Genomic DNA, 25,114 nt, shown 5'->3' on the forward strand with positions numbered 1-25,114 from the left:
AAGTTAACCTCAGGAGTTCAGTCTGGCTCTTTCTCAAATACCTATGCCTGGGATTGCAGCTGTCTTTGAAGCGGAGGTTCCAAAGAAAGAGCGCTAGTGAACATGTGCAAAGAGCTTATTTATTTATTTGGTTTTTAGCCCACCCTCCCTGCGAACGGGCTCTGGGCAGGACACAATAAAATGCTCAGTGCACCTTAAAACATATAAATACATTTAAAAATCCAAAAAACACAATACGCAAGGAACAGCATCTCAGGCGGTGGCCCCCTCCAATTTCCCTAATCATAATGTAAAGAAAAGAGGGGGCGGGGGCCACAGTTAACAATATCCCAGTGACTGCGCTTGTACATGAATGCGGCATCGTGGCGCACCTTTGCACATTCAGGCCTGCTTGATCAATATGCACAAATAGTTGGAGGTATCAAGGCCGTGTTTGCAAGCACTGGAGGTCCAAACTCACTTAGAGGCCACACCGTACTCCTCACACGTTTTAATACTTCATGCTGCCCCCCTGCGTGAGTTTGTGTGTGGCACCACATGTTACAAGGAAAGTTTATTTTGCAGAAGGGGAAGTGATGAATGCATTGAGAATGAAAGCCTACCTAGGGATGTAAGATTGCAACAACAACAAAAAAGCCATAGGAAGGGTAGAAACTGGGAAAAACTGAAAGATATACAATACTTATTTTCTTATTAATGTTGGTCATGGAATTGATTATGTTCTGTTTCAGCATTTCTCCTCTGTATTGGATCCTTGCTTATGGTATGTCTTTGTAAACTTGTATTTATTTACCCTCTGGCATTGTTTATAGAAATGTCCTTGACAGTGTATGGAAATGTACTTGATACTGATTGTACTACCTCATATTGTGTAATGCGCCTTGAGTCTCAGTGAGAAAGGCGGACTATAAATGACATAAATAATAAATAAATAAAATAAATCAAACCTAAATCTATTTTACTAATTTGACCACATAAAATTCATCCTTTCTAATTCAGTTAACATGTAAAAGTGTGCTATTTGGCATATTGATAGAATTATATACTTTTGAAGGTCTTGTTTTTTATTTTAATTTGCAAATATACCTAATACTTGATAGAGAGTTGTAAACTGCTGCACCCTGCTTCCTTAACAAAGGTTAAGGAACATTTTGCCATCTGAGAGGCAGGGAAAAATACAAGCTGAAGGTAGAAAATAAATTCTGTAGTAAACAAAGGAAGTGTATTATTTGGACACAAACACCCTCATACAGTCACAGTTGGTAGGACTACTAGCATATTTCGATGTGAAATTTTCCTATTTTATAACATTGAGAAAACACAACTTTTAAATAACACTTTGTCATTAAACACATTCTAGCACATCAATGCTAGCACATCATTCTAGCACATCATGCATCTGACAAAGAGAACTGTAGTTCTCAAAGCTTATGCTACAATAAAGTTGGTTAGTCTTAAAGGTGCTACTGGACTCTTTACTATTTTGTGACTACAGACCAATACGGCCAGCTCCTCTGGATCTAGCACATCAGTTGTTTCCAAAATTGTTGTTTAAACAATAAAACATTATAAAGATACATTGTATATGTCTACACAGGAATCATCATTGCTTCATGCTAGAGATTGTTTTATATAAAAACATTTACATGTTTTGGGTAAAACTTTGCCTTTAAAACATTGAAATCATTTCAAAAGGAGAAAAAAATAAGGTTTTTTTCTCAATGCCTCCCCCCAATTTCCCCAGTTTTTCTACTGGAAACATTGAAAAGGTGCCCAGACATTTTTATTCTGTATGTTTTGAGTGAGAAAAACAGTGTCTACAAAGCTTCACAAAGAATCCTAGACTGCATTGTCTGAGAACAGTCAAAAATAGTTCACAGGACTATTTGTATGAAACAGATACCGATGTCATGATTTCTGGATTAAGGGATTTCCCGACATTAGAAAAAAGAGAGCTGTTAATCGTCACTTAGAGAAAGTATAGATTTGACATGATACGAATATTTGTTTTGGAGAAAATGGGAAACCTTTTAGTTTAGATGGTTTGTTTTTTGTTGTTTTTTTCTGTTATTATTTTTGTATGTTGTATGTTTTTGTCTGTTGATTCGTTGCTTTTGTTTTATTAATATATGTGTAATTGTAGGGTTATTTAGGTTTGTTTTTAATGATATAAAACTTTTAATTAAAAAGGAACATAATATCCCTCAAACTGATGTGCAGCCTAAAAAAAAACAGTTCACAGGAATTTTTCCCCCCTTCAATGTGTTCCACAAAATTTCCCAAAACAGTCATAGAAAAAATGGTCATAGATCCAGAGGAGTTAGCCATGTTAGTCTGTAGTTACAAAATAGTGGAGTCCAGTAGCACCTTTAAGACTAACCAACTTTATTGTGGCATAAGTTTTCGAGAACCACAGCTCTCTTCATCAGATGCATCAGCTTTCAAGAACCACAGCTCTCTTCATCAGATGCACCAGCTTTTGAGACCACAGTTCTCTTCATCAGATGCATCACCTTTCAAGAACTGCATCTGACGAAGAGAGCTGTGGTTCTCGAAAGCTTATGCTACAATAAAGTTGGTTAGTCTTAAAGATGCTACTGGACTCTTTACTATATAGAAAAAATGGGGGCTGCCCACCCCCAAAATTGTTTTTTTTCCCTGGGCCTTCTCATCTCCAGGCCTACATGAACCTGTTTAGAAACAGCCAGGCTGGTAGCTAAGGAAGAGGGACACTTGGAGAAACAACAGCGTAGCCCGCTAGTAGGCTCTGGAGCTGGGCAGAATACTGCCAGGCATAAAACTTCACATGTAAAGAAGGAACTAATTGACCAAATAGAAAGAGGCCGAATATAACTTCGTAAAATGTTTTGGCTGCCGCTTTTATGAGTGCCAGTGACATCAACAAAAGCAGAAGACGAAACGCTTGGGTACATAATTCCCTACCACTCTCAGTTAGTTATGTACTCGCTTATGTACACAAACACACACACACACCGTGACTAGGCTTCCTTGACGTATATAAGGATTGAAAAGTACATTCCTTAGCATATCATAAGCATCGTGTTCCCTGTTTCTCTGGCCGCTGACTTTGTAAGATGAGGGCTTGGAAGGAGTGTGTGTCTCCTCTAAAAATAGGTATCACTTTTCTACCAGTCTGCCGGGGGGGGGGGGGTGTTCTCTCTCTGGGTTGTTGCGACTGACAAACACAACACACGCCTTCCTGGAGAATGGTGGAGCGTGAATAGGATTAACAAACTGTAGCCTCCACCAAAATGCTTTAATTCCTATACCCATGAAGGCGGCTTTCATTCCCATTGGATAATGCAATTTCAATGCACTTTTGCAATTGTTTGGAAGTGGATTTTCCTGTTTCATCCCGGAAAATCCACTTGCAAACAGTAGCTGAAGTGCTTTATCCCATGTGTTTGAAAACAGCCTGAAGTCTGCTTGCGTATCTCGAAACTTCTAGCCATCACTTCTCAGTGGGTCATCTGTAACAATTCTCATATTTTGGCATACATGAAAATTGTGCATTCTTTCTTGACTTTTGTTTTGACCTATGGCAGAGCCCTAACCAGCTTGGGCTATGCATTCCTGAGCAAGGCTGGCACACTGATCACAACTGGTCAGTTGAAGGTGCTCTGACTAATCGCCTCTTCCTTGAGCGTGGCCAAATGTTCTGAAAGAACCCTGGGAATTTCACAAAGGATCTTGGGAAACTGAGTGTGGTGAGCCTATTCGGCTAGCAACCCTGGACATTTCTTCCCCAAGTGACAGTTCCGACATTCTCTGGGAAGAAGGAATGACCATCAAAACAGCTTTGTGGCACTAACTTTCCCATCATGGTCTGAAAAGTCTGTTGTTTAGAATCATAGAATCGTAGGGTTGGGAGGGATCTCCAGGGTCATCTAGTCCAACCCCCTGCATAATGCAGGAAATTCACAGCTACCTCTCCTTCCTCCCCCCCGCTCTCCCCCCCCCACACAGTGACCCCTGCTCCATGCCCAGAAGATAGCAAAACACTGTCAGGATCCCTAGCTGAACTGGCCTGGGGGAAATTGCTACCTGGCGCATATAACACCGTTCTTACGCGAGCTGCATTGGTTGCCAGTGGAGTACCGGATCAGATTCAAGGTTCTAGTATTGACCTATAAGGCCCTGTGCGGACTGGGACCAGCGTATCTACGGGACCGTCTCTCCCCATATATTCCCCGGAGGACACTCCGATCAGGGGACAAACAGCTGTTGGTGGTCCCTGGCCCTAAGGAGGCCTGCCTACCCTCGACTAGAGCCAGGGCCTTTTCGGTCCTGGCTCCCACCTGGTGGAACGCTCTGTCTGCTGAAATCAGGGCCCGGCAGGACCTACTATCTTTTCACTGGGCCTGCAAGACGGAGTTGTTCCGCCAGGCATGTGGCTGAGGCTGGGCCTCTGCCGGCCTGGAAAAAAGGGGTGTATAAAACCCTCCCTGTGAAGGCTGTCCACCGTCCTCTTTTAAATGTGTTTTTAATTAACATGAATTTTTAATTGTATTTGAATTGTATTTTTAATATGTTGTTATCTGCCCCGAGCCCGCTCACGGGGAGGGCGGAATACAAATTTGAAATAAATAAAATAAATAAATACCTGACCCCAAGGTTGCAATTGGCCTTACCCTGGGCATGTAAGAAGGGGCAGCAAGAACTAAGCACTGATGTAACCTTTCCTGCCCTCCTCCTCATGAGGGAGGGATCTGGAAATGTGTCCAATATCTGAACACGAGCAAAGTTTTCCTGTATCTTTCATAATTTAGAAAGGGACTTCTCAGCTCAATTTGCTCCCTGCCGATCCTCGGCGGGCACCGTAAGTAGTGCAAAAAGTTTCTGTTCCCCAGGATACAAATCTCACAACACTTTTGCTTCTGCCCCTGGTTTCAATCAAAGCCGGACACATCCCCAATACCTAGAACGCTGTTGCAGCTGGGAAGGGCTCCTTCCATGAGACATGTCATGTGCCCATATTTCTCCCAGCCCCCTGACTTTCTGTACCAGAAGATCCAGCATTGCATTGTGTCCTATTTATGGTTTCAAGTACATCACCCGTCTTGTTCGGAGGGAAGGTCAAAGGCGTCCACCGCAGAAGGGCCGTGCCCTGTACTGATGCAAGATGTCCTGGGTGTGGGCACAGGCTTTGCCCGAAGGCCCTTGGATTGCAGTCTCCTTAAGTCATAAATCTGGGCTGTCCCAAGAGATAATAGAACCCTGTCACTTTTCAGAGAGATGACGAAAGATGGAGCCGGTGCGGACGTGCCTGGCGTGCGCTCGTGTAGGCCAGCAGGTCTGCTACGCACTGGGATGGGCTCTCCACTGCAATACCAAGCCTGATCCTCACCCTCCTAGGCTGCAACGCCTTACCCAGCAGAGACATGATTCCCCAAACCCCTCTTTATCCCCTGGCGCTAATGCTGGGGCATAGAGAAGCTCAGTGGCAGAGCACCTGGGTGGCATGCAGAGGGTCTCCCATTCCATCCTGAGCATCTCCAGGTAAGAAGCCAGCTGGGTTACCTTGGGTCAGTCACAGCTCTCTCAGAGCTCTCTCAGCCCCACCCACCTCACAGGGTGTTTTGTTGTGGGGATAATAATGACATACTTTGTAAACTGCTCTGAGTGGATATTAATGAAAATTAAAGATATCACAAACCACGACCTCCCCTTTAACCCAAAAATGATTTTTTTAGACTTGTGGGAAAACTCACACGTCCCCAAAATCAGAAAGGAGCTCATTGCCTCTTTTTTTGTAGCAGCTAAGAGTGCCATAGCGACAGTATGGAAATCAAAAAAACTACCAACAATCGAAAACTGGTTCTCTAAAGTTTGGAATCATTTCATTCTAGAAAAAGTAAGCAATGATATGCAAAATGCAGTACAACTCACAGAAAATACTAATTTTATTGAAAAGTGGCTCCCATTTCTGGAATACATAGAAAAGAACAATATGCAGCCCAACTCGAAAATACTACAAGTTGTAACAAACAATGGATACCTCTCCTTCTATTAAGCTGATAGTATAACTGTGTAATTACATGGAATTACTTTTTCTCTATGTTAACTATTAAGGATGTAAGTCTAACTGCGTATTGTATATTGGTTTTTGTTTCATTCAAATTTGAAATGTTGTTTGTTACTTGAAGGTTATTAGTTACATCTAATGTTACAATAACAATAAAAATTTAATAAAAAAAAAAATAAACTGCTCTGAGTGGGCATTAAGTTGTCCTGAAGGGCGGTATATAAATCGGATGTTGTTGTTGTTGTTGTTATTATTAAGAGCATTAGGGTATAGGAGATGTGAAAGACCCCTGCCTGAGAGCTACTGCCAGACAGATCAAAGGGCTCAGTATATTGCAGGGGGAATGCATCCATTTATACTCCACCTTCCCAGTGGAAGACCCAAAGCAGCCTACATCATCGTCATTCATTTTATCCTCACAACAACCCCGTGAGGTAGGTTAGGCTGAGTGCGTGTGACTGGCCAAAGACCTCCCAATGCTCTTGGGCACGGCTTTTTTTCAGCTGGAATGCGGTGGAACGGAGTTCTGGCACCTCTCGAAAATGGTCATATGGCCGATGGCCCCGCCCCCTGATCTCCAGACAGAGGGGAGTTTAGATTGCCCTCCGTGCTGCGCTGCACCGTGGAGGGCAATCTAAACTCCCGTCTGTCTGGAGATCAGGGAGCGGGGCCACCAGCCATGTGACCATTTTTGCCGAGGGCAATTTAAACTTTTTAAAACTCCCCCTTTGTTCCAGCTGACCCGAAGTGACATCATTGGCCCTGGGAGCATGTGTGTACTTTGTGCTCGCACATGTGGTACCAGGGGCACCACCTCCCGCCAAGAGTTGCCCCCTGTGCTGGCAACCCACTGAGTTCTACCACTTTTCCCAGAAAAAAAGCCAGGCTCTTGGGAGCACTTCAACCACTACACCCAGACTCTTCTCTTGTGGCTCTAAGGGGACCACTCCCAATATTTCCTCCACCAGTTTTTTTTTCCCCTCTCAAAATTTTCTTCCGGCTTCCAAGGGCACATATGCAGAAAACCCATTCATTCTGGATTCATGGGGAACTCTGAAATAGCTACTGGCTCTCAGGTTTAAATTAATTTCACTCACAATAAGCAGGCTTTGAAAGTACGGAACAAATTTAGTTACTGCTCTCTAACCCATCTGGCCTGTGAAAAGGTTACTCTGTCTTGGATCCTCGCTAATGCTATGTCTTTTAAACTTGCATCTGTTTACATTATGGTATTGTACTGAAATGTACTTGACACTGATCATATTAACCTCACACTGTGTAATCCGCCTTGAGTCTCAGTGAGAAAGGCGGACTATAAATGACGTAAATAAATAAAGTTATGCTTTCACTTCCGCTTTTCCTGGAGGAAATATACCAGTATGGCACAAGCTATGGCAATTGTGACAAAACATTTGCAGGCAGGGATCCATCCATGCCTTGCACAGAATGCAGAGTTTTCCTCCCTCCCTCTTTGTTTCGGTGACCCTTTCTGCCCCCCCAAAAGATCATTCTCTGAGCTGTGGAACCAGCATGGAGAAATAATAGGCTAGATTGAGGGAGTGAAGGGCAAAATATTAAAACACATAAAACAACTGGGCCCAGAACCTATTAGAAGTGGGCCTCCATAAACCGGCAGTAGGGCAACAGAGTAGCGTCAATTGCAGAAAAAACGTGATGGGTGTTTTGGAGCTTGCTAGCTGGTGTGTGAAAGAGAAAATAACCAACTTACACTTAGCTTAGGTTCAGAAAAGAAATGAGTTATTTGTTATAGTAACTCCATACTCTGATAGGAAATGAGAGATCCCTACCTATCTAGTCTAAGGATGGGCATGGATTGTAGAACAAATCCTCCATCTATGGTGCAAGATGGAGAGAAGAGATGGTTGTGTGATCCAGGGAGGAAGCAATCTACACTTCAAAGGATACTTCAGAGCAGTAAACAGTAAACAGATGCCCTGACCTGTTTATTTTTCTTTCTCGTTTGTCCCGCTCTAAAACCTAAGGGACAACCATTAAATCCTCCTCTTCTAGGGGGTTAAATCACTCGTCTTTCCTTTTCCACCGCCACAGCTCTGCTGAGGGAAGGGGCCCAGCTGACTAACATGCACGGCTATTCCTCTGCATGGATTCTGTGACCCCAAGAACGATCTTTCTGGTGGATATGGGGGCTATAGGAACAGAAACAGAGGAAAAACTCTGTGCGCCTTGTCTCCGGAAACCCTACATCCGGGATCTCCCACACGGTGCCTGTGGAGCCCGCTGGCACCTTTCCTGGCACCTGCGAAGTGGGTGGGGCCAGGTAGGGGTCTTGCCCAATGAGGCTTCTGATGGAGAGGATTGGCTATGCAGGTTAAAGTTACGTTGTGTTGGCAGCAGCTGCTTTATTCTCTTACTCCTGTTTCCCAGCGTATGTTTTGAAATTACCCCCCTTCTCTGCCGCTCTTGGCTTCCTGTGTGTATGGTTCCTCATCCAGCAGTGGCCATTTTATGACGCCCTGTGTCAGAATCCCATAGTTGCCCTCGGGCTCAAAAATGTTGGGGACCCCTGCCCTACACCATCTAAAACAAAAGACAAATTTACTTGAGTAAATGAACAGTAGCCATAGTTGGCCACAGATATCCCCAAGTAAGCATCTCAGCTGAATGAAGTCAGTTATTAATAGGCCACCAAAAGAAAAATATTCACAGTATTTATCCTGTTAATTTATGGGGGGGAGATCAAGTAATTATTATATCCCCCACCAAAAAACCCCCAATATTTCAAAAAAAAATACACCGAGGGGAACCAAACGGTGTTAAGCGATCTGGTGTTATTTGCCCCAAACCTTACACAAAAATCACCTGCATGTCACTGCCGTTTTTCTCCCTATAATACCAAGGGTTATACAATTTCTTCAAATGAAAACGATGATTCCAAAAACTCTGCACAGGTTACCAGATTTGTATGCATTTCCATTTATGATCCTACATGGAACGAAAGGCCGTGTACAGGACGTTTCCAAGTGTTCTACACCCAGGCACTTGGCCAAATCCAGACACGCTTCAGACAACCAAAGCCGTAGACTGCATTCTCTGATTTGGGCGCATTACTAGCCATGCTGGCACAGAGTGGTAAGTGGCAGTACTGCAGCCCAAGCTCTGCTCACGACCTGAGTTCGATCCTGGCGGAAGCTGGGTTCAGGTAGCCGGCTCAAGGTTGACTCTGCCTTCCATCCAAGGTCGGTAAAATGAGTACCGTTTCCTGGGGGTAAAGTGTAGATGACTGGGGAAGGCAATGGCAAACCACCCTGTAAAAAGTCTGCCAAGAAAACATCGTGATGCGACGTCCCCCCATGGGTCAGTAATGACTCGGTGCTTGCACAGGGGACCACCTCTACCTTTTACTAGCCATGCGACCTGCAAAGCATTTCTCTTTCATTGTTATCACTTCCCCCCAACCCCCTCACATTAATGACATACATAGACTGATGTTTGAACACAACATATATTTAAAGGCAACTGACTCATTTTTACATATATTTACCAGAAAAATGGGCAGTTTGTTTTATTTATTTTCATTTATAGTCTACCTTTCTCACTGGGCTTCAGTGATTAATGCTTTCTGGAAGGACGCCTGGGAACTGTAGTTTTATTGAAGAAAGTCAACATTCTCTATTCCTCTCCACAAAGTTCCCAGGATACTTTGGGCCAGATGCTCTGACATTTAAAATGTGTAACGCGCCCCCTTGTACACAATGTATATACTTCCTTTCATGTTTTAGTGTCTTCTGTAGGGAAAAGCCGCCTGGGTGCCACAATATACCTAGAAAGGACCACAAATTACTCTCCAAAACAGGGGCTGCTGAAATCTCTCTAGCTCAAAGGTTCTTCAGAGTCAGTTAAAGTGCACTTAAACACCTCCTGAAAAGCATCCAAGAAAGGTTCAGTGGCCTCTTCAACAGACACATGCCTCTGGAGTTCTTGGCTTAGGGAGGTCACCCCTTTGCCCTCCAGTCCACAAGGAACGATGTGGTCAAACCACGTCAAATCGGTGCAGCAGTTCAAAGCCAGGCCATGCGACGTTATATGCCTCCCACAGTGGACACCTAGAGAGCAAGTTGCAAAAGATACATTACACTGACTGGATAGGGACAACTGTCCAGCAAGAGTGGAGATCCGGAGTCTACAGGAAGAGGAAGAGAGTCACAAACTTTTGAATGATGCCAGCAAATATTTTTAAGGGAAAAAAATGGGAGGAAGGGTCCCGAGAAGCACCATTTCAAAGAACAGTTGTGCACATTAATTTGCATTGGACTACTAGTTTTGCATGAAAGTTTCAAACTATATCACTAACTTGTACGTAAACTGCTTTTAAGAGTCCTTTCAGGAATGCACATTTCAAAAGAAAGAGCTTGTAAACCAAGGGCGGATTTGGCACCTGCGTATCACCTTCCAGAAACTTATTCCACAGGGTTTGTTCATGTGAACACAGGCCAAAACACAGTGCCAGGAGAGGGCCAGCCGGTGTTGTGCTACTGCCAAAGTTAAAAAGGGACACCACAAAACACTTGTTAAGAAGCCACAATTCTTGTAAAAAGCCACCAGGAATTTCTGTAAAGTTTACAAGGCTGCGTTCAACAGGGACGGCAGAACACTACCCTGTGCATGGGTTCCTGTATCCCTCTCTTCAGTAGGGGTGACATCCTTACATTCCAGGAACCACCTCTTACTGTCCAAATTTGGATATGGAGAGTGGGAAAAGCTTAACCTGGATTTCAGTTTGGTTTTTTAAAAAGCACAAAAGTCCCGCCAGAGGGGTGGGAGAAATGGTTTGAAACTTGCATTAGGTCCTTTGCAGTACTCAACACATTTTCATTTTTGGACGGAAGAGGCAAGCCCGCCCTGTTTCATCTTCTGGCGGAACGGGCTCGCACGCTTGAACACCCCTCTATACTAGAAACTTCCCTAAATGCAGAAGAGTAGCATGTCAAGAAGGGATCTGAGCCAGGCTAGGTTTCTCCTTGAATCTAGCTTTCTAAGTTGCTGGAACTCCTTATAATTTGTTGGTGGCGTTAAGCTAGCCACACCCTGCCTCAGAACACCCCCCCCCCAACTCTGCCAGATAAGGCTGTTTTATCTGACAAGGTTTCAGGTGGGCAGCGGTGCCGTTCTGCAGTAGAACAGCAGGATTTAAGTTCTGTGGCACCTTAGAGACCCACAAAGATTTTCAGGGTGTAAGCTTTCGCGAGTCAAAGCTCCCTTCTTTGACCTCTCAAAGTTCCTGTTGCAACAAATTGGTTAGTCTTTATGATAGCGCCTGAAACATTGTGCCTACTCCGTTTCTCTCCTTAATTTCAGGCGTATTTCACATGTAACCTTGACAAGCACTCAAGCATTTCTATCTTCCTCCATATTGCTTCCATATGTTTATCTCACCTGTAAGGCAGGCAACCAGGTAATCTGTGCAAGATGCTTTAGACACTTAGATGCAAGCTCTGCACAAGACAGATGTGAACGATTTCATGGAACTGATGACCTTTTAGTGTTTTTGTTTGTTTTTAATGTGACTGCGGTTTTTGTGGTTTTGAGGCTGTAAAAGGCTTAGCTCCCAGTTGGGGAATTCTGCAATGCTACTTATGTCGAAGAAAGACCGAGGGAATTCCATGGGACTTTCTTCTGAGTAAAAATACAAAGGAATCTTGTGGCACCTTGAAGACTGAAGATTTTACTCAGCCATAAGGTCTTACGGAGACCTACATCACATACACATCATGGGTTCACAACAGAGAAGCAGACACACACACACAAACAAGGTTATATGGTGGGGGGGACAGCTGTGAACTTCCTGTATTTTCATGGCCCCAAAACATGCATTTGAAAGCTTTTGTGGGAATAAAATCTTGTCAGTCTTCAAGGTGCCACACCCGTTTATTATTTTTTTTCAGCCGCAAGTCACCTACCAACTAAGGTTGTCAGCTCAAGATTGTGAAAAATCCTGGGAGATTTTGAGGGTGGAGCCTGGCGAGGGTAGAGTTTGTGTCTGTGAAGAACTTCAGTGGAGTTAAATGCCATAAAGTTTACTCACCAAAGAAGTCATTTTCTCCAGGGCAACAGCTTTGTTAAATTAGTTTTATATTTTATGACGTTTTAATGTATATTTTTCCCTGACCTGGATAACCCAGGTGAGCCTCATCTCGTCAGATCTCAGAAGCTAAGCAGGGTCGGCCTTGGTTAGTAATTGGATGGGAAACCTCCAAGGAAGACCAGGGTTGCAGAGGCGGGCAATGGCAAGCCACCCCTGATAGTCTCTTGCCATGAAAGCCCCAGCAGGGGTCGCCATTAGTCAGCTATGACTTGAGGGCATGTTCCACCCCCAATGCATATTTTATGTTGTAAGCTGCCCTTAGCCCGTTGACGGGGAGGGCAGGGTAGAAATCAAATAATTAAATAAACAAACAAGTAAATAAATCTCGGTTGTCTGGAGATCTGTTGTAATTCCAGGAGATCTCCAGACAGCGCTTGGAGGTTGGCAACCCTGCTGCCAACCTATTCCTTTTGGCAGCGTTACTCCCAGGCAACCCTCAGAAGTGGGTGCCGAGGACTCTTAACTCTAGTCCACAACAGCTTCTATGGGAATAAAAATCTTGTCAATCTTCAAGATGCCACCACACTTACTTATTTTTCCTGCTGCCAGCCTTGCACCTTCCAGTGCAATCCCAGGCAGAGTTACACGAGTCGAAGCCCATTGCAATGCATGGGCTTAGCCTGCAGTCACTCTGCTTAGGATTGCACTGCAAAGTCCCCTACCCAGCCATTCCTTTGGGCGGCAAACCCACTGCAAAGCACGGGCTCGGGGCGGGGGGGAGAGGAAGGGCCTGCTTGGCTGCCGATGGGCTTGCTCGGGAGTAAGGGGGACCCGCGCCCAGGCCTCCCGCCCTCCCGCCCGCCCCCGGCGCCCGCGGCTCACCGATGGCGCAGAGCTTGGCGTCGCCCACCCAGACGCCGGTGCAGGGCGGCGGCAGGGCGCGGGCGTGGGGCAGGCCGAGGGCGGCGGCGGCGGCGCGGCCCAGGCGCTCCAGGGCGGCCACGTAGGCGCGCAGCGGCAGGCCCAGGCGGCGCAGGTCCAGCACCGGGTAGGCCACCAGCTGCCCGGGCCCGTGGAAGGTCAGCAGGCCGCCGCGGCCCGCCCGCTCGAAGCCGGCCCCCAGCGCCCGCAGCCGCCGCGCCTCCGCCGCCGCCGCGCCCCGCAGCCCCGCCGTGAACACCGGGCCCGACGGCTCCCACACCAGCAGCCGGCCCGCCGGGGCCCCCGCCGCCCGCGCCCCCCGCCGCGGCCTCGGCCTCGGCCCGCTGCCGCCGCACGCAGCGCTCCTGGGCCGCCCGCGAGGCCGCGTACGAGGCCCGGCCCAGCCGCACCAGCCGCACCGCCGGCCCGGCCCGCATCCCCGCGCCGCCGCTCCGCCTCCCCGCAGGACTCGGGCCGCCTCCGTGCCGCGGGGAGCGGGGCTTCCCGGGGAGGAGAGGCGGCGGCGGCGGCGGCCCTGAGGCCTTCGGCCTCCCTGCGGGCCCTCCCCAGGTGGGCTGCCCGGGCCTGGCGGAGAGCCAGAGGCTTGGCGGGGACTCCCTCCGTGGGGATCGCCCCTCACAGCTTCGCCCCCCAAGGCTCCAGGAATCTCCCGCCCTGCGGCTGGCAACCCTGCAAAGTCAGCCCATCCGGTGGGGGGGAGACGTTCCTCCCCCTCCTGCAGGTCAACCATAAGGCATCGTTTGGTCCCTCCGGGGTCCCTCCCCATGGCCTAACGCAGACCCAGAGATCCTGATTGAGATCCGGGGGACTCCATTGGGTTTGCCCCTCACAGCTTCGCCCCCCAAGGCTCCAGGAATCTCCCGCCCTGCGGCTGGCAACCCTGCAAACTCAGCCCATCTGGTGGGGGGGAGACGTTCCTCCTCCTCCTGCAGGTCAACCATAAGGCTTCGTTAGGCTCGTCTCTAAGCCCTCCCCATATTGGCTGTCTTGGCCTAACTGAGACCCAGAGGCTTGACGGGGGACTCCCTCCATTGGGATCACTCCTCACAGCTTCGCCCCCAAAGCACCAGGAATCTCCCGCCCTGAAGATGGCAACCCTTGCAGCGGGCTGGATGGCACTCTGGGAGCCAGCAGCCAGGTCTTCATGCCCCCAGATCTCCAGGAATCTCCTGCCCTGCAGCTGGCAACCCTACAATGTCAGTAACTCAGGGGAAAGGCCTCCCTCCTTCCTCTGCAATTTAACAGTAACCCGTCATCATGCCTCTCTCAGGTCCCTCCCCAACGCCCTCCCCCCCAAATCCCCAGGCTTCACCCCCCCCCCCAAATCTCCAGGAATCTCCCGCCCTGCAGCTGGTAAGCCTAGGTTTACTTCGGAGTAAATGCAGCGGATTGGGACACTGCACACATCTGACAAGGCCGCATCTTTGATGATTGGGATTTAAATTATGTTGATTTTATTCTATTTGATTTTATTTCTTTGGCATTTAGCCCACTCTCCCCGCAAATGGGAGTGGATAACAGTTGATTGTAACTGTATTTTATTCATATCTATTGTATGCTTTTAAGTTTTTATCCGTTCCTGGTATTATATATTTGTGTTGCGTGACCCGCCCTGAGCCCGCTTGCAGGGAGGGCTACGTCTCCCTTCTTCCTCTGGAGAAGAAAAGCTACATGCGTGCAACCCACCATATGGAAATGCATTCCTCCTTCCTCTGTAGTTCAGCAATAAAATTGATGAGGACAATAGTAAACGTATCATATCGCATTACAAAGATGATATTGACCACAAATTACTAATTGAGGGCCAAGCTACAAGTGACGAACGACACTTGAACGGCAAGTGTATTTCTCCCTGTTCGCTTGTCATTTGTCACTTGTAGCTTGGCCCTGAGACTCAAGGCAGATTACATAGTGTGAGATTAGTACAATTCGTATCAAGGGCATTTCCATACAGTGTCATAAATAATGCCATGGGGTAAATAAATATAAGTTCACAAAGACATAGCATTAGCAAACATCCAATACAGAACTGAAGAAATGCTGAAACAGAACATAATTCTAGGACTGACATTGGACAACATGAAGCACAGGTGTACATATTTAAAGCAGCAGATAAGATGTAAGGAAACATGGTGAAGCTTATGTCCCCTGACTCATTAACGAAGTATCTGAGACCCCCTCCCATCAATAGTGGTGGAGAGTGCTGTCAAGTCATAGCTGACTTATGGCGTCCTCTGGCAGGGTTTTCATGGCAAGAGACTAACAGGTGGTTTGCTATTGCCTGCCTTTGCAGCCCTGGCCTTCGTTGGAGGTCTCCTGTCCAATTACTAACCAAGGCCAACCCTGTTTAGCTTCTGAGATCTGACGAGATCAGGCTCACCTGAGCTATCCAGGTCAGCCCCCCCCCCCCCAATACAGCCCTCCTATCTGAGTAAAAAGCCTTTTTGAATAATTCAGTTTTGCATCATTTGCGGAAAGCCAGGGGAATGGGGGCTCTCCTGACCTCCTCAGGCAGGCCGTTCCACAGGGTAGGGGCCACCACAGAGAAAGCCCGCGTGCAGGCTGCTGTTGATTTTGCCCACATGCTGGCTGGCACCTGCAGGCACACATGAATGCATAAAGCTGCCTCATACTAAATCAGAGCATTGGTCCATCAAGGTTGTAATCCACCCAGAGTCTCTGCGAGAAAGGGGGCCGTAAATGAAGTACAGTGTTGTTTACTCAGACTAGCGTCAGCTTTCTGCAGTCTTAGTTCAAGTCTTTCCCAGCACCTACTACCCAGCCCTTTTAAAAGGAGGAATTGAACCCGGTACCTTCCGCCTGCAAAGTAGATGCTCTCTTGCTAAATCATGGCCTTTCGCATAGATGGATACGTTGGTTACAAAATACCAAAGTCATAAAATGACACCAGATCTTTGCCAGCGTGTGTTCCTTATACAAAGAGGGGGAACTCCTCAGATGAGAACACGACAACAAAAGGCAAAGCCTCACTGGGGAGAAAGGGTTTGCTACAAGTTTTATGCATTTAAACCAAAGTATTATCTTTAAAGTGCATAAGTGCTCAATGACAAAATATTTTATGACGTGATAATATGAAGACAGTATAAATACAACAGCTATTAAATAGTAGGAGAAATAAACACCACTGGACGCACTAGGTAGTTCCCAATTTTGCAAGTAACACAAGTTCATATATCATCTGTTGTTTTTTCTTTTACAGATGCAAAGAAGATTTTCTGTTGTCGGGTATATGAAGAGAAAACGAATGATCTCAATGTCCAAAAGCGCTGTAAACAATAATGCCTTTCTTGCAAACTCGATGTTGCTGTTGGTGTTTGGGGGGGGGCAATCAGTGGGGGGGCTTCTAGTGTCCCTTCCCCACTGGCAGACCTCCTGAGGACACCTGGTTTTTGGCCACTGTGTGACACAGAGCGTTGGACTGGATGGGCCACTGGCCTGATCCAACATGGCTTCTCTTATGTTCTTATGTCTGTCATTTATAGTCTGCCTTTCTCACTGAGATTCAAGGTGGATTACACATTACGAGACCAGTACAGACCATTTCAAGGATATCTCCATAAACCATGCCATAGGGTAAATAAACACAAGTTTACAAAGACAGCATTAGCAAGAATCCAATACAGAGCTGAAGAAATGCTGAAACACAACATAAGCAATTCTAGGGCTGACATAGGAGCACATATGTAAAGCAACAGATAGTGCATACGGCAACAGAGTGGTGAATTCTATGGGTGAAGTCCCTGACTCATTAGCGGAACATCTGAGCCCCCCCCCACTCCTTACAATACAAAAGCCTTTTTGAATAATTCGGTTTTGCATCATTTGCAGAAAGCTAGGAGAGGGGGGGGCTCTCTTGACAGCTTCTGTTCACTTCAGTGAGGCTTGTACAGGAGTGTTTCTCGGTGGATCGTGCCCCATGTTAATTAGCAAGATCTGGAATTCCTCCATTAGGAGGAAACACAACAACATCCAAACGCTGCACGTGGGGGTTGGCTGTACACCTGGTAGAGACTGTTTTGGAACAACGCGTCCCGTATGTAGCATCTGCAGGAGAAGGGCTTCCCCATGTCATAAGGACATCAGAAGAGCCCTGCTGGATCAGAGCAGAAGCCCGTCTGGTGCTTCATCCTGTCTTACTTGGCTGCCAACCAGTTGCTATGGAGGGTCCACTAAAGGGCATGGGGCAGAGGCCTTAGAATCATAGAGATGGATCTCTAGGGTCATCTAGTCCAACCCCCTGTACAATGCAGGAAATTCACAACTACCTCCCCTGAAGTCGCTTCCTGGCACTGGGGTTTAGAGGTTGACTGCCTCTGGATGTGGAAGCTCTCTTTAGTCATCACGGCTAGTAGCCACTGATCAACCTTTCCTCCATGAATCTCTGTCCAATTCCCTTGGCTATCACTGCATCCGCTGGCAGTGAATTCCGCCCTGCAGTTCTACTATTTTGGGAGGAAAAGTTCTCTCCGTCCAACTCTCTCTATCCCATGCGTAATCTTATAAACCGTTAAGACGCACGAGGTGAGTTTGATTGTTAACCGGACCCGAAGCGACTTGCTTTTCTGCTGTGTCCTGAAAGAGCATCGCACCGGAACAAGGAAAAGAACCAAGACAAGGAGAAGGCGCTCTGAACTCTTTCTCATCCATGTTGACTTTCTCACTAGTTAAAAAGGGCGGTAGCCAAAGGCCATAAATCAGTTTATGAGATGACTGTACACGAGCATCAGTAAACAAACATAATGTACCAAACCAGGTGACTGACAACAGAGACGCCCCTTCCGATATTTTCACTGCCTTACCATGTCAGGACAGATTGATAGGGCTGCCAACTTCCAGGTGTGGCCTGGCGATCTAGAATTACAACTAATCTGCCGGCTGCAGAGATCCGTTCCTCTGGAGAAAATGAGCAAGGTTCAAGACTTTAAAGACCGAGAAGAGTTTCCAGGGTAAACGTTTTTTTCAAGATCCCCACCTGAAACTATCTTCTGGAGAAAATGGCTGCTTTTTGGAGGGTGGGCTCTATGGCCTTATACCCAGCTGAGGTCTCTCCTCCCCCAAACCTTACCCTCCCTAGACTCCACCCCCAAATCTCCAGGAATTTCCCAGCCTGGAGTTGGCAACACTCCCGATGATACTTTTAACTGGCAAAATGCTCTCCTTTGATAAGCAAGGAGGGCTTGTTTTGTGCAAAGGCCCTTTGGAAGGAGGGTATTTTAGAGAATTTCGGGGAGCTCTGGATATATAGTACAAACCTTCCCACTCCACCCCGGACTACAATCTCCCTGCAGGTTCCCCGGCAGTAAGCCGGCCAGGCTACCCATTGTCAATCCGCAAGGAAGGTTCCACCTTCAACTAAACAAATGGGGCACTTTTCCCCATAGGTGAGTAGAGTAACCATTCACCTAATCGCTAACATTTTACTGAAGAAACAAGGACATCTGGGACCAACTCTGTTCTCACATCGGGATTATTTTCTGTAATCCATTCCCCACTGCAATTTTTTTAATTCATAGAATCGTAGAATCATAGAGTTGGAAGGGGCCATACAGACCATCTAGTCCAACCCCCTGCCCAGTGCAGGATCAGCCTAAAGCATCTGTGACAAGTATTCATCCAGCCTCTTCTTGAAAACTGCCAGTGAAGGGGAGCTCAACACCTCCCTAGGCAGCTGATTCTACCTTTGAACTACTCTGACCGTGAAAAAGTTTTTCCTAATATCCAGCCGGTACCTTTGTGCATGTAATTTAAGCCCATTGCTTCGGGTCCTACCCTCTGCTGCCAGCTGGAACAGCTCCCTGCTCTCCTCCAAATGACAGCCTTTCAAATATTTAAAGAGAGCAATCCTGTCCCCCCTCAACCTCCTCTTCTCCAAACTAAACATTCCCAAACATTCCCCTCTGCCTTTCCTCGTAGGGCTCAGTCTCCAGACCCCTGATCATCCTCGTCGCTCTCCTCTGCACCCTCTCGATTTTGTCCACATCCTTTTTGAAGGGAGGCCTCCAGAACTGCACACAATACTCCAGGTGTGGCCTGACCAAGGCAGTATAGAGAGGGGCTATGACCTCCTGCGATTTCGATGCTATGGCCCCTTTGATACAACCCAGGATTGAATTAGCCTTTTTTGCCACCGCATCACACTGACGGCTCATATTAAGTTTACAGTCCACTCTTACCGCAAGATCTCTTTCACATAGACTACTGCCCAGAAGAGTATCCCCCCACCCACTTGTAATTGTTGTTTATCTGCAAGCTGTATGGTTTATCCACGCCAATTTGCAACACTCTTCCCGGCGAGGAATAAGAAAGGGTGTTCTTCTGCTCAAAGATATGCCAGGAAAAGATAATTATTATATGTTATCAATGAGATAGTAGTTAGAATATGTTACCCCGCAATTCCAAATGAATCTTCATGCTGACACACCCACATCACGATGCAAAAAGCAGCAAAAAGGGACTGTCCCAGATAAACTGGAATGGTTGGAGTGGAGTGCATTCACCTAGGGGGGGAAAAAGTAAAGGGTACATTTGCTACGTAGGATCTAACTAAGATCACAGAGTCCTGGGATCAAATCCACTCTGCATTAAGCTCTCTTGATGGAGTTCCCAACTCCAGGTTGGGAATTGCTGGAGATTTGGGGGGATGGAGTCTGGGGAGGTGAGGGACCTCAGTGCAGTATAATGCCATAGAGTCCGCCTTCCAAAAAAAGCCATTTTCACCAGTGGAACTGATTTCAGTTACATGGAGATCAGTTGTAATTCTGGGAGATCTCGTCAGTTCATGGCAGATAGATCCCCAGGTCCCTCACAGCAAGCACTCAAGTGCATTGGTTGAAGTAACTTTTATTAGAGATCTATACAGTCCAAGGGATCTATACGAATGCATTGGCAGAAGTGACTATTCAAATCGGGTAGTGTTAATTATAGGGAAACTTCCCGCCCTTTGGGTCCATTGACATTCTGGCATAAAAACCACAAAGAGTTACATGGGAACTGATTAGTTTTAGCTAGACATAGTGCAGAATGAAATCATCTCAGTCTCTGAGAAAAGACACATCGCTCACTGCCCGCAACTTGCATCCAAGGATACTTGCTGGAGAAGTGAAAGTAAATACCTTCAACAGATAACAAACAACCCCCACTGGCTCAGTACATTTCATGTTAACAGTTCACACACTCTCAGATGATCAACACAGTGTACGGAATACAACCTCAGCAAATATTTATGATTGGCACAGAATGCAAAACACATTAATGGCAGGTATGTAGGCAGGCATACATGACAGATCTTCAGCCACCACCTGGAGGTTGGTTACCCTACTAATGACCTTCAGCCTGCCCTACCTTGCAAGGCTGTCATGAGGGTAAAATAGGGACGTGTGTGCCACCAGACTTCATTCAGATTAGGGCCCTGGAAGGAGGCCAAAGAGGGATTTAATCCTTCAACCCAAGATTGGTTTTGCTAACCAGGCTTCCCTATTTGCTACTGGTAGGGTTGCCCGCCGTTCCCCCACCAGGGGTGGGGGATCCCTAGATTCCACCCCCTGCACCCACCTACCTGGCTGGCAGGGGGTTGTGCTCCCTGGGGCGCACTCCCATGCTGCAAGAGCGGGTGGCGGCGGCAGCAGCAGCAAGAGTAGGCTCTCCCTGCAAGCTTGGCCGCTAACTCTTGCCGCTGCCGCCACTGCTGCTGGCTCTTGCCGCTGCCACCACTGCTGCCTCTCACCGCGGCAGCCCATGTGCCACAAATGAGAGTGAGCAAGCAAACGTACCAGCTCCCAATCCCCCGCCGGGAGACTACAGGGACCTGGGAATCCCGTCGAGGGACTCCAGGTCCCTGAGTTTTGAAGCAGGTTTTAAAAGAACCCTTAAAAATGCAATCAATGCCAGGGTGGGAAGCTCAATTTTGATATCCAAGTGAGAGGCTCTTGTAGGGTTAAATTCCCTCTCTCCTCCACATGCAACCCTGAACCAAATTGCAGTTGCACAGGTGTGTCAATGGACTCTTTTTCACACCTGTTTTGGTACTAAAGCCTGAAGCTCTCTGTTTGCCCCCTTCTGGCGACACTTTAGGGTTGGGAAGTTGCAGGCACCTTTTGACTGCTAGCTGTTAAGCACAATCGCAAGACCTCGACCAACCCAGGACAAAGGCTGCAACTAGCAGAGGGTTGCTAAGGGTTCCGTAGGGTTGTTAAAAAGGAATTCTCTTCATTCCTCTTGACCCAGTTTCTCCCTGAAATTTCAACAATCAATTTCCTTTCCTCCTTTTCGGAATTTGGAGTCAGTTTCTACTCAATTCCTTTTTGATGAAAGAAAAAATTGAAGAGAGGAGGGATAGAAAGCAAGGTTCTGCAGAACTTTAGAATTTCACTCTGTATATGCTCAGAGGCGGGCAGTGTCTTCCCAACCCTTCCAATCTTCCTGTTAAGAGAACCAGTTTGGGGTGCATAATATTTAAAAAAGCTGCAAAGGCTGAAGTTACAGAAGGTCCCCCTGATAAGAGAGAGAGAGAGAGAGAGAGAGAGGTGTTTTTCTGAGAAGGCCACCTGGTATTTTAGTGCCTGGCTATTTCCTTCTTTCTCAAGGAAGTCTTGCGTTCATTTCGGAGACGACCGTTTTTCCTTTTTGGCTTGCTACAGCAAGGGCCCACGTAACAGCAGGAAGACGGTGCAGCAAACAGGTCAGGACTTTTGGAAAACAAGCCGCTGCAAGCGGGGATCTCGGGTGTAAGTTTACTGCCCGCATCCTGCTTGTAAAGCCAGTGGGACACGGACGAGGTTCAGAACCTGGCAGTGAAGGGGAACTTGTGCTTCTCTGTGTGGAAGGGCATAGACGAAGCCGGGATGATTCCGTTCTCATAAAGGTATTTTTTCATTTGCAATCTTTCTAGACTGCATTTCAACTTTAAAAAGTTCATGGGATGAGACACACGATGCATATGAAACAATCAAAACTACGTAACTTTTCAAAAAAATCTCCATTGAACATTATCTTGTCTTCCTTACAACAACCATGTAAGGTAGGCAGTATTGTTTCCACATGGAAGATGCAGGGCTAAGACTGAGTGTGCTTTACCCAAGCAGGTGCAAGATTTAAATCGATCTTTCAGATTCTCTTAGCCAGGGGTCATCACTCATTAGCATATGCCACGCCCCTTGGCATCACCAGAAGTGTGTCATTTGCATAATTGATTTACATATGCCACACCCCCTGGTGTCACCTATCCTGGCTGTTTTGGACCCAATCCTGGCCATTCCGGGCCAAAATTGGCCCCAAAACGGCAAAAAGGGGCTGAAAATGGCCGAGAAAGGGCCCCAAATGGTCAGGATTGGGACACTGCTGAGCGGGAGAGTGATCCACCACCCATCAGAGGCCCGATCCGGGCCATTTTGGCCCCACTCCAGGCCGAAACGGGCCACCTGACATGTGATCTCTTGGGAGAACTGCCGGAACTGCGTTCCTGCGCGTTCCCCCTCAAAATGAGCCCTGCTTTTAGCCATTATGATATACTAACTCCTACAGTCACACACAAACCCTCTTTGGGGGACCACATGCCATGGCTCCAGGGCCACCACTGAAAAGGCTCTGCTCCAAATTTTGGAATATCTGCATATCCAAACTGATATAATTCAGCCTTCCATTTTTTAAAAAACGTGCTGGAAAGGAGGCAGCAAACACTAACAAGAAGCCATGCCACTTCAAGGTGTTTTGTTGTCCTGAGCGCAGTACTGGCTGGACTGTCACCCTTACCAGCCAGGCTCAAGCCTCGGGGCCTCGGCTTGGACTTTGCTAGTGCTGGTGCAAGCCCAGGAAGTGATGCCAGCTGCCTCTCAGACTGGTGATGCTCGGGAGGTAGCCAACCTCTGCAAAGCATTTCATCAGATTGTATAGATAATTCCCCCCCCCCCAAATATTTATATGTCCGCTTTCCTCCTGAGCATCTCAGGACTTGTTGGACATATAAATAGAGAATGGGCCCTAGTAATGAGCGTGCTATCCAATATCCCAGAAATCTTTAATTAGATCCTTTTTATAAAAAAGTCTTGGGGGGGGGGGCTGGTTTGAATCCAGGATGCTGGACTTGGGAAGGAAGTTCTGCATCGTCTTCCACTTGGAGCATCCCTCTCTCTGGCTCCTTTTAGCCCCTCCAGGGGAAAAAGAATCCACTTGGGTTCCTGCCTGTTTTTTCCTACAGCGGAAATCGTCATCATTGGGGGGGGGGCAGTTTCTGTTGAGGAAGGAATGAAAGGGGGGAAAGCACCAGAGCCTTATCCAAATCCACATTTCCACCTACAAACTTATGATTACAGTTAAGATTACATGCCATGAGATCTGGTGTATTTTGGCTCTTCACAAATAGGGGCTCATATATTTGATTGCTCCTCTACAGAAAAATTCCCTTCGTGTAGAAAACCAGCATACCAGTAAGAAGGCCAAAAATAGGATGCTTGTCCCTGACAGGCTAGGTTTCTGAGTGCGGGGAATTTTCTTGAAAATGCGCGTGTGCATGGCGTCCAGGAATGTCCAGTTGCATGAGCCCTCACCTGCAGTCTGGAGAAATCTAGTGCAGACTTATCATGCGTACCATTAAGCTTAAATTTCCAAGTCTAATAAGGACGAGTCATTTTGTGCTAATGTGAAGTGTTGCTTCATTGTCATAACTGGCAGCTGAAATGGCTGCAAAAGGAAAGATCATAACAATTATTAGTGGCCAGTTTTCCCAGTCCAAGTTTATTCATGAAAATTGCTAAAATTGTGTGATGTGATGGTTGTTGTGGATTTTACGGGCTGTATGGCCGTGGTCTTGGCATTGTAGTTCCTGATGTTTCGCCAGCAGCTGTGGCTGGCATCTTCAGAGGTGTAGCACCAAAAAACAGAGATCTCTCAGTGTCAAAGATCTCTCACTTTGACATTGAGAGATCTCTGTTTTTGGTGCTACACCTCTGAAGATGCCAGTCACGGCTGCTGGCGAAACATCAGGAACTACAGGGTGCTAATCTGTCTAGAAGAGCGGTATATAAGCTCAGTGTCAAGGGGAAAAGATTGGGAGCCCTTTAGAGAGAGTAGCATTTGGCTTATGAAACACAAAACTGCACCAGCCATGCTTGGGAGCCCATCAAGTGAGATTATAACCAACAAACAAATACTGGAAAAGCAGTACTATTCAGATCCTGAACATATGCTGTTAAGATGGCATGAGATGAAATTCATGTGTGGCTTGATCCACAGGTACAGATCTTCTTCCTATGTCCAGCATTCAGAAGAAAAGTTGCACTCAGCACCATCCTGCAAAGCAAGGTGAAGCAGAAGCTGCCCTGACCTGCAACCTGCTTCTTCCTCTCCGCTTTCCGGGTCCCAGCATGTGCTGTGGGAGGAATTCCTGGCCGGCTTCCTTAATGCTCCCCGTAGAGCGTGAAGATGCAAAGTCAGAAACAAACAAGAACTTCCGTCTGTTGTCTTCTCTCCCCCTCCCCATCTCAGAAATACAGCTCCGGGGTCAGCAAATACGCAGAAGGAGCAGGATGAGAACTCCCGCCGTGTTTTCAAGGAATGTCCGTAGAATGCACGGAATGACCTCCCAGATTTCTCCCTGTACAGCAATTCATGAGCCATGACTCATTCTCTCTCCCCTTACATTATATTATTGCTGTTTTACACTGTACTGGTAACAAAGCCCATTGTGGAGGAAAATACAACGGGCTCTAGAAAGGGGAGGATGGGTGGGCAAGCATTGCCTCCTCCTCCGTGACTGATTCTAGCCGGGTGAAGGCAGGGGGGCAGACGTTGCCACAGGAGCCATTCCTGATCCCGACTGGGTGAAGGCGGGCGGACATTGCCTCCTGCTCTGCACCTGATTCTGGCCAGGTGAAGGAGGGTCATTGCTACCTGCTCTGCTCCTGATCGCAGCTGTGTGAAGGGGGGCTGGCATTGCCACCTGCTCAGTGTCTGATCCCACCTGCATGAAGGCAGGGGGTGGGCATTGCCACCTGCTCCATGCCTGATCCCAGCTGGATGAAGGCGGCAGGCGGGCATTGCCACCTGCT

General features: G+C 47.2%; 1 pseudogene; it reads right to left on the minus strand.

Moving 5' to 3' along the window:
* Nucleotides 1-9,514: 9,514 nt before the first annotated feature.
* On the minus strand, nucleotides 9,515-13,483 carry LOC129325978 (putative lipoyltransferase 2, mitochondrial; annotated as a pseudogene).
* Nucleotides 13,484-25,114: the final 11,631 nt, after the last annotated feature.

The sequence above is a fragment of the Eublepharis macularius genome, chromosome 3 (genome assembly GCF_028583425.1).
Source record: "Eublepharis macularius isolate TG4126 chromosome 3, MPM_Emac_v1.0, whole genome shotgun sequence".
In the NCBI taxonomy this organism is placed as follows: domain Eukaryota; kingdom Metazoa; phylum Chordata; class Lepidosauria; order Squamata; family Eublepharidae; genus Eublepharis; species Eublepharis macularius.